The sequence below is a fragment of the Staurois parvus genome, unplaced genomic scaffold (genome assembly GCF_062004578.1).
Source record: "Staurois parvus isolate SC_StPar_1 unplaced genomic scaffold, SC_StPar_1.0 ptg000106l, whole genome shotgun sequence".
Classification (NCBI taxonomy): domain Eukaryota; kingdom Metazoa; phylum Chordata; class Amphibia; order Anura; family Ranidae; genus Staurois; species Staurois parvus.
The window spans coordinates 8601757-8610166 of record NW_028317902.1 but is presented as its reverse complement, the minus strand read 5'-3'; the positions used below and the strand labels follow the sequence as shown (position 1 = coordinate 8610166).

Genomic DNA, 8410 nt, shown 5'->3' with positions numbered 1-8410 from the left:
AGTTAAACACTTTTCGCCTGCCCACAGTGCATTTACTGTGGGTGGGTGGTAGAGCCAGGTGAGGAGGCAAAGTGGTACTTTGTCTGGCACATGAGCACTAGCTCACCCCCGGGTCATGCAGTGGTGTGATCCATGACCAATGTTAAAAAAAGAAACATTTTTTATAAAAATTGAATAAAAATATATTTATATATTTTATATTATATATAAAAGACAGTGCTCAGCATAAATGAGTACAACCCTTTTGAAAAGTAAGATTTTAATCAATATCTCAATGAACACAAGAACAATTTCCAAACTTTTGACAAAACTGAGTTTTATATAACATTTGTTTAGCTCATTAACCTCCTCGGTGGTATGATTATTTCCGATTTTTTGTGCTGAAAGCGGTACCATTTTTTTGCATGGAAATATGTAGTTTTTTATTGCAGGCTGTAATTTTTAGGAATAACTCACTGAAATCTGTCCGAACAAGAGTCTAGTAAACATCCCGGGTAGGATAAAACTTGAAACACGAAATCATAAATTATAATTTAATAAATAATCATAAAAAATAATATAATAATAAATTTAATTCAATAATATAATCAAACCAAAAACACTGAAATTTGAAATACAGAGGCAAATTTGCACATCGCTGAGCAAAGTTGCAAAATCGTTTTTAGTGTCTGATGACGAATTTCCCCACAAATCATTATCACTCAATTCTGCAAGTAGTTCTGATTTACTATCGCTGTTCTCTAGCCGGTCTAAAACTGCTTTTGACATAAAGGGACGCTTTTTGGACGCCATGGACTTTTCTAAGTTTCCAGGCAGAAAGAACAGTCAAAATGCAGGTAGGGCACAGGACAAAGCAGTAGGGACAAAATATATGTGAAATGCATTGAAGCAGCAATGTTTTATTATATAATAATCATTTAAAAAAAAATGACATTTTTTTAAAATTTCAAATTTGCCGCCGGTTCCGGCGCCTGTACGTCCCGACGTCACAGGGACCGGAACACGGAAGCCAGATGCCGGCATCGGCTGGAGGAGATGGCCGGGGATGCTGCAGGGACACATCGCGGGAGCGAAGGACAAGGTAAGTGCTGCAGGGGCTCCCTGAGCAACGCCGCAGGGTAAGCCCGAGTGTAGCTTGGGGTTGCCGCTCTTGGTACGGAAATTTTACCCCGAGCTACACTCGGGAATACCGCCAAGGAGGTTAAACGAAAGACAGGTTAATAATATAATGTAGATGACAAAATCTTCAGTGTTACTCAAATTAGTTGATGCAAAAATGAATACACCCAACAACAAAAATGACAACAACCAGTATTTTGTATGACCTCCGTGATTTGTAAGGTCAGCACCAAGTCTTCTAGGCATGGAATGAACAAGTTGGCGACATATTGCAACACCTATCTTTATCCATTCTTCAAAAACGACCTCTTTTAGAACCTGGATGCTGGATGGAAAGTGATGCTCAACTTTTCTCCTCAGAATTCCCAATAGGCGATTTATTGGGTTCAGATCAGGAGACATACTTGGTCACTGAATCACTTTCATCCTGTTCTTCTTCAGAAATATAACAGTGGCCTTGGATGGGTGTTTTGGATCATTGTCATATTGGAACAGTGCACGACGACCAAGGGCATGGAGTGATGGTAGCATCTTCTCTTTCAATATAGAGCATTACATCTATGAATTCATGACATCATCAATGAAATGCAGCTCCCTGACACCAGCAGCACTCATGCAGCCCCCCAGAAGGACACTGCCACCATGTTTCACTGTAGGCACCACACATTTTTTTTTGTATTCCTCACCTTTGCGACACCATGCAGTTTTGAAGCCATCAGTTCTAAAACCATTTATCTTGGTCTCATCACTCCAGAGTCCCAGTAGTCTTCTTCTTTTTCAGCATGGGCCCTGGCAAATTCTAGGTGGGCTTTTTTTGCATGGGGTTTAGGAGAAGCTTCCTTTGTGCATGACACCCATGTGTGCCATTCCCCTGCAGTGTACGCCGTATTGTGTCACGGGAAACAATCACCCCAGTTTGGCTTTTTACTTTTTTATCTAACTGCAGTGAACTTGCATGGCGATTTTCTTCAACCCTTCTAATCAGAAGACGCTCCTGTCGAGTTGTTAACTTCCATGAACGGCCTGGAAGTCTCTGTGAGATGGCTGCAGTTCCATCTTGGTAAATGTTTGTATCACTTTTGCTACAGTATTCTGACTGATAAGTAAGGCTTTGCTGTTCTTCTAGTAGCCTTCACCTTTCTTGTGTAAGAAAATTATTCTCTTTCTCAGACCTTGTGACATTTCTCTTCCATTTGGTGCCATTGCTGACAGCATGAAATGGGAAGGGGTTTTCTTTGTAAGGTTACACCCTTTTATAATCAACTGTCTGCTGGACACCTGTTTAATGAATATTTAGACTCACCTGTAGTAGAATTCTTGTTAATTAGAATTTTGTTGTCTAAAATTTAGCTTTGCTCCTAAGACTAATGCAGGCCATAGACGGGTCGAAAATTGGCCGATTTTTCTTTAAAAAAACGAAAAATCGGTCGTTCAAGCGGCCGACGTTACCAGCAACGGTAAACAAAATCGGCCAATTTTCATCCCGTCTACAGCCGGCAAAAAGTGTCCCTGCAGAGAGCTCCGCTATTTCTTTGACAGTTCCTTGACATTTATAGTGGTTGCAACAATGTATTTGTATCCATTTAGGATACAGATGTTTTTATTCGGAAACAAATAGATACATTGTTGCAACCGCTATAAATGTCAAGGAACTGTCAAAGAAATAGCGAAGCTCTCTGCAGGGACACTTTTTGCGGGACTGGAATTCCTCTTCTTCTTCATCCTCTTCTTTTTCTTCCTCTTCTTCTTCTTCTTCTTCCTCTTATTCTTCTTCTTCCTCTTCTTCTTCATCCTCTTCTTCATCCTCTTCTTCATCTTCCTCTTCTTCATCTTCCTCTTCTTCTTCATCCTCTTCTTCATCATCCTCTTCTTCTTCCTCTTCTTCTTCATCCTCTTCTTCATCCTCTTCTTCATCTTCCTCTTCTTCTTCTTTATCCTCTTCTTCTTCTTCATCCTCTTCTTCTTCATCCTCTTCTTCTTCTTTCTTCTTCTTCTTCATCCTCTTCTTCTTTCTTCTTCTTCTTCATCCTCTTCTTCTTTCTTCTTCTTCTTCTTCCTCTTCTTCTTCTTCCTCTTATTCTTCCTTCATTAAATTAGGGAGCGTTATTCTAGGATTTTCTACATAAAACAGTAAATCATCTGCAAATGCGGCAACCTTATGTTCTATATTTCCCACCCGTATTCCTTTTATGTCTACATTTTTCCTTATTGTTGCTAATAATGATTCCAAGGATAGAACATATAACAATGGGGACAGTGGACAGCCCTGTCTTGTTCCATTTGTCAACTCAAAAGGTTCCGATAGCTCCCCATTTACCATTACCACTCTAGAGGGGTTCTTATATAACTTTCCTATCCAAGTTCTCATTCTATCGCCCACTCCTAAGATCTCCAATGTGTCCATCATATATCCCCATTTGACTCTATCAAATGCCTTCTCTGCATCCACTGAAAGAGCCACCGCTGGCGACCTTCCCTTTCTACTTTTCTGGATAAGCAACAGTGATCTCAACCCATTATCTCTACCCTCTCGCCCCTGAACAAAACCCACCTGATCTCATGTATCCATTCGGGCATTAAATCTTTCAATCTATTTGCCAAAATCTTTGCATAAATCTTCGTATCTATATTCAGCAAAGATATTGGTCTATAGCTTGAACATTGGGTGGGATCTTTTCCTTCCTTGTATATGAGGACCGCCTGAGCCTGCAGTGATTCTCGTCTCATATCCATCTCTTCTCCCAAGGCGTTAAAATAGGACTTCAATTTAGGTATTAACAGTTCACTATATTTTTTATAATATCTAACAGTATATCCATCTGGTCCTGGGCTTTTACCTATCATAGATTTTTTTAATGCTATCTTTATTTCTTCATAGGTAATTTCAGATTCTAAGGAATTCAAAAGATCTTCATTTAATTTCGGTAGTCCTGCGTTTTTTAAATATATTCTTCTTTTTTCTACGTTTATTATTCCATCTTTACGTGTTGAATCTTGAGGGGCAATATTATAAAGTTTGCTATAATAATCCCTAAACACCTTCGCAATATCTTTAGTTGAGTGCACCAGTTCTCCCTTGGGGTTTTTTATTTTCTCTATGTAATTCCTATTTTTCTTTTTCCTCAAAGCTCTCATCAAAAACTTTCCTGATTTATCACCCCATCTATATCTTTTGCATAATACTTTGTTAAAGACTCTCTTCTTCTCTTCCTCCATCATAATCTCTAATTACTCTTTCTTTTCCTTTACCTTCTGCATTATCTCTTTCGTTATACTCTTTTTATGCAATTGTTCAACATCCGCCAGTTCTTTTAGGAGCCTACTGATCTTCTCTCTCCTTTCCCTTTTCTTTCTAGCCCCTATTGCAATAAGAATTCCCCTTATGTAGACCTTATGAGCCTCCCACACTGTAGCCTCAGATATCTCTCCCGTTTCATTTTCCTCAAAATCTCTCTTAATTTCCCCTCCAACCTTTTGCTCAGTCTCTGGATCCATTAGGAGAGACTCATTCAACCGCCACATCAAACCACCTGGAGGCTTTCTTCCCCATCCTATTTTCATTACAACTGGGGCATGGTCTGAGAGTGACCTTACCTCTATTGTCACTCTAACCAAAGACTCTATTAATCGATGATCTATCAGTATGTAATCCAGTCTAGAATACATCTCATGGGCCCTTGAGAAGAAGGAATAGTCTCTATAGTTCATGTGCATAATTCTCCAACCATCCACTAACTGATACTCCCTTATCTCTTTCTTTAGTACTCTTAGGGACTTACTACCCTCTCTTTGTATAGATGAAGTAGTATCCATTTGTGGGTCCATACATAAATTGAGGTCCCAAGCTACTATCAAATACCCCTTTCTAAAATCCATCAATCTTTTTAAAATTCTTTTCAAGAATCTTTCCGGCTTCTTATTAGGACAATAAATATTAGCAACTGTACATTCAATGTCTTCTATTTTACCTCTTAGAAATAAAAACCTCCCCTCCGGGTCTGTCTCTCTCTCTTCCAACTCAAACCTTATATCTTTTGCAAATCCTATAGCTACCCCCTTTGCTCTCTTAACCGGGGAATCTGCATAGTACCATAACGGGTAATATCTACAATTCAACTTTACATTTGACTTTAGTTCAAAATGCGTTTCCTGTAGGAAAGCCACTGATACTGCTCTATGTTGTAGTTTCTTATATAATTTAAATCTTTTTCCTGGACAACACAACCCGTTTACATTATAAGTTATAAATCTTAGATCTTTCATTTCCTTTATATCTTTTCCCTTCTCTCTATCTTATCCTCTCTCTCTCTGCCCCAATTACACTTCTCTTCCTCCAAACTATACAGCCTCTTATCTTTCCTCCATCCCTCCCTTATCCCTCTACCCCCCTGTCCACCTCTCCCCTCCCTCCCACCCTTCCCATCCTTTAGGCTTACGTTTTGCCTATACATCTTTTGCGGGGCCAAACCCACCATAGATTACCTCCTTGGGGTTGAACTCCAACCATGGACAGATCCCCACACCTCCCACCACCTCAGATACCCCAAAAGTATTTCCATCATCAACTCAAGATGTTCCACCTTTCTTAAGGTCCCAACGGAGAAAAGAGAGAGAGAGGGTGGTGTCAAGCGTGATAAGAGGAGAGAAAAAAATAAATAAAAATAAAAAATTTCTTTCCCCTTCTCTTTCTCTCTCCTCTCCCTCAATTCTCTATCTCCCTCTTCTAGCAAACTGCCACTCCTCTCTCTCTCCACCTCCCAAACCACCCTCTTCCACCTCCCAACCAGGGACTTCCATCCTTTGTAATTCAAGTCTATCACAGAAGTTTCTTAAGTCCTCAGGAAATCTCAACTGGGCTGTAACTCCATTCTTCCATCCAATTAGGCACTCCGGCATACCCCATCTATAGTGCACCTTTTGCTTTATCATCTGCTCTAACAGGGGTTTTAAAGTTCTTCTCCTCCACAATGTCTCTGGTGTTAAATCTGCAAAAATCTGTATATTCATTTCTCCATAATTAATACTTGATCTTCCCTTTATCTTTCTCCATACTTCTTCTTTATCCTCCCATTTCTGAAATTGGACTATTATATCTCTTGGTTTCTCTTTTCCACTTCCTTGTTGATTTTTTCCTATCCTGAAAACACCTTCCAGGTTAATCTTTTCTATTTCTGATCTATCCATAATGGAGTTTAATATTTTACAGATAAGGCCTCTTGTTTTTTCTCCTTTTACCACTTCCGGAACTCCTCTCACCCTAATGTTGTTTCTCCTTTCCCTATTTTCTTGTACTTCCATTCTATATAACAGCTTTTTTTGATCTTTCTTAATTTCCATTGTCCTTTTCTCCAGATCAGAAATATATTGAGCATGGCTTTTAACTCTTTCCTCTGTCTCCTCCACCCTCGATAGCATCCGGCCCAAATCATTTTGTATACTTGTCATTTCATGTTTTAATGTTTTTTCTAAGTTCTTGAACATATCTGCCATCTCTTTCTTGTTTGGAATTTGTAATTCACTTTCAGTATCTCTCCTTTCCAATTTTTCTGTAAGATGCTGACTGTTATATTCTTTTCCCAGGGAGAGTCTAGGGCTACCTTCTATACTCATTTCCATTTCACATTTATCACCAACGCTTTGAGATCTATCTGGAGTCACATTTCCTTGAGATGTATATTTTTTTATCATGCCAGTTTGAGACCCCTTTGGGCCACTGTTTTTAACATTTTTATTTTTCATCTCTTCTATGCGTTCTTTTTCTTTCTTCAATAGGGGAAACACAAAGATTGATAACAATATATACCAGGTACTCCTTTTTTTTCTCCTTTTTTTTTTCTTCTTCAAGTTCTCTACTTAGTATTCCTTCCAGGCTACTTTAATCTCTTCCTCTCTCTCCGTCAGACCCCCCAGGGAAACCCCCTCTCTCACAACTTCTCCTTTGCCTTTAGACAACAGAAACAGTCATTTATGTATCACAATAATCCACCCAGGCTGTTCTCACTCACCCTTCACAGCTGCAGCTCTAGCAAGTTCCTCGGTTGTCACATTCCATAGCTCTCTTCAGGGAGGAGGGGGGGGGGGGTTTCCCCCAGGTCTCTTTGTTTTCACTCCTCTGTAACAAAGTCACCTCCATTCAGGGGGGGAAGGGAGGCATCTTGCTGCATACTTCTCCCATAAGAATGTCTCATGTACTGGGAGGGGAGCAATCCGACGTCTTCCTCTCCCCTCTCAGCTCTAAAGACCAGCCGGCTTTTCCCCTACCCAGTAGTTCTCTGCGGCTGACACGTGGTCAAGCCGAGCCTCCTCGTTTCCTCGGCAACCCTGCTCTCTGCTCTCTCTCCCCTAGGACCCTCCTCGTTTCCTCGGCAACCCTGCTCTCTGCTCTCTCTCCCCTAGGACGGGTCTCCAGCCTGTCTTCAATCCGACGGCACCGTTCACTTCCTACTCATAGCGCCCGGAGCCACGGCTTCAGCACGGAACCCACCATACTCTGGTAGGTCCCCCCAGTCCCTGCTCTCCAGTATCTGTATCCGAGGCGGTGGGGAAGGACGGAGAGCTTCCACACCACGCTCTCCTACACCGCCATAGTTAGGCTCCTCCCCCCCTTCTTCTTCATCCTCTTCTTCATCCTCTTCTTCATCCTCTTCTTCATCCTCTTTTTCTTATTCATCCTCTTCTTCTTCCTCTTCTTCTTCCTCTTCTTCTGCTTCCTCTTCTTCTGCTTCCTCTTCTTCATCTTCTTCATCCTCTTCTTCTTCCTCTTCTTCTTCTTCCTCATCCTCTTCTTCTTCCTCTTCTTCTTCATCCTCTTCTTCTTCTTCCTCTTCTTCATCCTCCTCTTCTTCATCCTCTTCCTCTTCTTTATCCTCGTCTTCTTCTTCATCCTCTTCTTCTTCTTCTCCATCCTCTTCTTCTTCTTCTTCATCCTCCTCTTCTTCTTCTTCCTCTTATTCTTCCTCTTCTTCATCCTCTTCTGCTTCCTCTTCTTCTGCTTCCTCTTCTTCATCTTCTTCATCCTCTTCTCTTCATCATCCTCTTCTTCTTCTTCTTTCTCTTCTTCATCCTCTTCTTCTTCATCATCCTCTTCTTCTTCCTCTTCTTCATCCTCTTCCTCTTCTTCTGCTTCCTCTTCTTCATCTTCTTCATCCTCTTCTTCTTCTTCATCCTCTTCTTCCTCTTCCTCTTCTTCTTCTTCTTCTTCCTCTTCTTCTTCTTCCTCTTCTTCTTCTTCATCCTCTTCTTCATCCTCTTCTTCTTCCTCTTCCTCTTCTTCATCCTCTTCTTCTTCTTC

The 8410-nt window shown here is 40.7% G+C and overlaps 1 protein-coding gene and 1 long non-coding RNA gene across 3 annotated transcripts in view; one reads left to right on the top strand and one right to left on the bottom strand.

Moving 5' to 3' along the window:
• Positions 1 to 2723: 2723 nt before the first annotated feature.
• LOC149467578 (uncharacterized) lies at positions 2724 to 7677 on the bottom strand. The gene is made up of 2 exons (XR_016311910.1): positions 7125 to 7677; positions 2724 to 3202 (listed from the first exon to the last, which is right to left on the bottom strand). It is a non-coding gene; the product is annotated as an uncharacterized LOC149467578 (long non-coding RNA).
• Positions 7417 to 8410, top strand: part of LOC149467577 (dimethylaniline monooxygenase [N-oxide-forming] 2-like) — a 55278-nt gene continuing 54284 nt past the window's right edge. The window contains exon 1 of one of the 2 annotated variants that reach the window (XM_089671550.1): positions 7417 to 7612. The gene's annotated coding sequence lies outside the window, so the exon portion shown is untranslated. The remainder of the gene's footprint in view (positions 7613 to 8410) is intronic. The other variant, XM_089671548.1, reaches the window with a different exon arrangement.